Consider the following 4098-nt stretch of genomic DNA (forward strand, 5'->3'; position numbering starts at 1 on the left):
GTATACCTGTGGCGGATTCATTTTGATATTTGGCAAAACTAATACAATTATGTAAAGTTAAAAAAAAAAAAAAAAAGAAGCCAATTAGCCCTTTCTCTCAGCCAGAGGGGATCCCGGGTGCCTTATTCAGAGCTGGGACAGTGGCCACCTATGTGGTGCAACCGGCGGGACTACCCAATGATGGAATAGTCATAGACTTGGGCCCTTGTCTGTTGCTGTGGCGTTTATTTTATAAACAGGTATTGAGTGCCATCCATGTGTTAGCTGTGAATATAGAAGAGATGGATGAAGAGGTGGTATTTTATGGTGAATAAAAGAGTGGGGTCTGAAATACGGTGCCTGGGTTAGAGACACAGGTCTGCCACTTCCTGTGTGAGCCTGGGTAACGTACTTAATCTCTCTGGGCTGAGTTGTCTTCTCTAAGATGGCAAAGCCGAGAAGAGCGCTGACTCAGGGCTATTCTGGGGGTTAAATAAACTAACACAAATAAATTCTTTGAACACTGCCTGGCACACATAAGCTCCTGTTAAATGCTGGCTATTAGTCTTGTTCTTGTGAGGCTCACACTCTAGTGAGTCTGTCAAAAAATATTTATAGAGCACTCTACCATATTTCAGGGACTCTGTCAGGTGCTGGGGATGGTGTGGAGAAGACAAATGCGATAGTACCTATACAGAACTTATAATCTAAATGGTAAAAAAAAAAAGACCTCATACATAAAACGGTTGAAATAGTTGGAAGGCTTCTAAATGCTAGAAAGAAGTATGGGGTGTTACAGAGCTGCTCCCACTCGTGAGCTTGGGCAGGTCACCTCCTCTCTCTAGCCCTCAGTTTTCTTCACCTAGAAAGGGAAGGGATCAGCTGGATCAAAGGGCCTGGCTGGTGGCAGACTGGCTACCATCATGGTGATAGTGTCCTCAAGTCTACCTGGCAGCTCAAAGCGTCCATCGTGGGGAGGCTCCACTGGCTCCTTGCACATACCAGCAGCCGCTATGGTCTCCCATGATGCTTTTAGGGTGAGCATTGTCCTTCCTCCCACATAGATGGGAATCTGTGATCAAGTTGATCTCTAAGATTTGTTCTTTTCTTTTAAAAAATAATTTTTTATTGGAGTATAGTTGCTTTATAATGTTGTGGGTTGCTACTGTACAAGAAAGGGAATCAGCTACATGTACACACGCGTATCCTCTCTTATCTGAATTGCCTTCCCATTTTAGCACAACACAGAACACTGAGTGGTTCCCTGTTCTGTACATATAGTAGGGTCTCATTAGTTCTCTCTTTTCTACATAGCACCGATAGTGTGTATATGTCAATCCCAATCTCCCAATTCACCCCCCCCCCACCCCGCCCCCTTGGTATCCATGTTTGTTCCCTACCTCTGTGTCTCTATTTCTGCTTTGTATGGAAAGATTCTTTCTAACTTCAACATTCAGATCCTATGAAAACGTCTTCCCTTTTGACTTTGCTAGCAGGTCTGGAATCCCTTTGTTCTTTCTCTGTCAAAATGCAGTTGTTACTCATGCAGGGTGTTATCTTTTGCTGTGATTTCAGTTGTGATGTGAGTTGCCTGTAGCCACAGGTTTTGTGGACATAGGCACCGTGAGTAGTGATGTCCTGGAGGACATCATGCTAGAGGGCCTCTGGGTCCTGCTGTTAGAGCTCAGCTCAAAGTGACGCTGGCTGTCTGCTTCTGAGTGACAGCTGAACGATCAGCTGGGGAAGAAAGCCTTGAATGGACAAGGGCAGCTCTGGTTGTGATTTTCAGAGTTTCTGGTTGATCTGTCCCTTGTCTTGAAAATCACACTGTTGTCTGTATTGTCTGAACCGTCCTCACGAAGCAGCACAAAGCTCTGCAATGACATTTGTGTGAACAGAAGTTGGGCAGGATGGTGGCCTTTTTGGAGTGCTGGCAGTTACAGAGGACACCTAGTGTCCCCCTTTCACTCACGCAGGCTATGTATGAGCTTCTTGTAGGGGCCAGTTCTCTCCAAGATGTCTTATATGTCTGATAGATTAATTGCTTTGATCAAGTACAGGATACATGGGTAAAATCTGCTGGGGTTGCTGGTTGTTGTCAGTTATGAAAAGGAGACTATGGTGCCCACTTTTTGTTGACCCATCCCAAAGCAGCCTTGATGTTCAGATTAGATGCCCAACTGCCTAGCAAATCAACAAATCTTCTGTTTTTTAAAAATTGAAGTATAGTTGCTTTACAATGTCGTGCCAGTGTAAATCAACGAAACTTGTGAGCGTGCACTGTGCTGGTGCCTTCTGCCCATGGTGAAAGGTGGGTTATGGTATAATGACAGCGATCAGGGCTGATGGACTCTACGGTTCTAGCCTGAGCTTGGGAAAAGTGTGTCTTTTGTGTTCTCAGGAGCCTCATCAGCCTATCTGCTCTTTGGACTTTCCATATACCTACCAACGGGGTAATGGTAAAATAGGACTCACAGGGCTTCTTCCTTTTTTAAAAGATACTTTAGTTTTTCATTTTTGATTAATTTTTATTGGCGTGTAATTGCTTAACAATGGTGTGTTAGTTTTGACTGTACAGCAAAATGAATCAGCCATATATATATATATATATCCCCTCCCTTGTGGACTTCTGTAATAATGCAGGGAATTCTGCTTAATGAACTGTGGTAACCTGAATGGGAACAAACAGTGTTTCCTATCCTCTTACCAACCTTCAGAGGTTTCACCAACAAACAGTCCCTTACTGGAGCATTCGTTGCCTTTCATAAAGTCAAGTTCAAACTTGCCTGTCCAATGTCTCTGTATCATTTTGCTGATTGACCTCTGTACTTGTCAGCTCAGGATGTCATGTAGAATACCACAGACTGGGTGGCTTAAACAATAGAAATTAATTTTGTCACAGTTCTGGAGGCTGGAAGTCCAGCAGGGTTGGTTTCTTCTGAGGTCTTTCTTCCTGAATTCTAGGTGTCACCTTCTTACGCATCCTCACAAGGCCTTTTGTCTGTGCAAACACACTCCTGGTGCCTATTCGTCTAAGGACACCAGTCATATTGGATTCAGGTCTCACATTTATGACCTCATTTAACCTCAATTACCTCCTTAAAGACCCAATCTCCAAATACAATCACACTGGGGTTAGGGCTTCAATATATGAATGGGGAGGGACACACAATTACATCCATAACAACCATAAGCACTCTGGGACTTTTTATATTTCTTTTTTTTTTTCTCTTGCTTCTTGGAGGGGCCAGTTCTCTCCAAGATGTCTCATACGTTTGAAAGATTAATTGCTTTGATCAAGTACAGGATACACGGGTAAAATCTGCTGGGGTTGATCCAGCAGATTTTAATCCAAAGTGGTGCTATCCTTTTCCTTATTTCCCACCTATTGAACTTTTACTTGCCCAATTTATTTTTAGAGATAAAGCATTTTAAATTTTTATTCTTTATTTATTTTTTGACTACACCACATAGCATGCACGATCTTAGTTCCCTGACCAGAGATCAAACTCACACCTGCTGCCATGAAGCACCTAGTCTTAACCACTGGGCCACCAGGGAAGTCCCTTATTTACCCAACTTAAAGCTCCTCTACCAGCTGGGGAGACAGAGCTTAGTGTGAACCCTAGCCCACCATCTCTAGCTAAAAGGTTTTGAACAGTATATCTATGTATTACTTCATAAAATAGAAAGAACATAATCTTCTTTGTAGGGCTGTTCTGATGGTTAAAAGTCATAATGCTGGTAAAGTTAGTCAACTCAGCAGGAGCATTCAATAGGCCTCTAAGAGAACTAGTCTTAGTAATTTTATACAACTTTAATAAAATTCACCATCTGTAATGAAAGATTCTACTTATGTCAGAATACTGGCATTAAGGAGGCATCTTTACATGTATGTGTCTGATGGTAGATTGTGAAATTCCCTCAGAGTGAAGAACTATGTCTGACTCATCTTTCTCTCTCTATACCTTAGGCCATGCATATCACAGTATTAATACTATGATAGAAATTTCGTAACAACAGCTCCAAAGAGTTTGCAGTTGGTAAGTCAGTTCTGAACACTACAGTAGAAGTTTAGCACTGAAAACATTGCTTTCCCTTTGAGTGTCTATTCAGCTC

The sequence above is a fragment of the Bubalus bubalis genome, chromosome 6, assembly GCF_019923935.1.
Source record: "Bubalus bubalis isolate 160015118507 breed Murrah chromosome 6, NDDB_SH_1, whole genome shotgun sequence".
In the NCBI taxonomy this organism is placed as follows: Eukaryota; Metazoa; Chordata; class Mammalia; order Artiodactyla; family Bovidae; genus Bubalus; species Bubalus bubalis.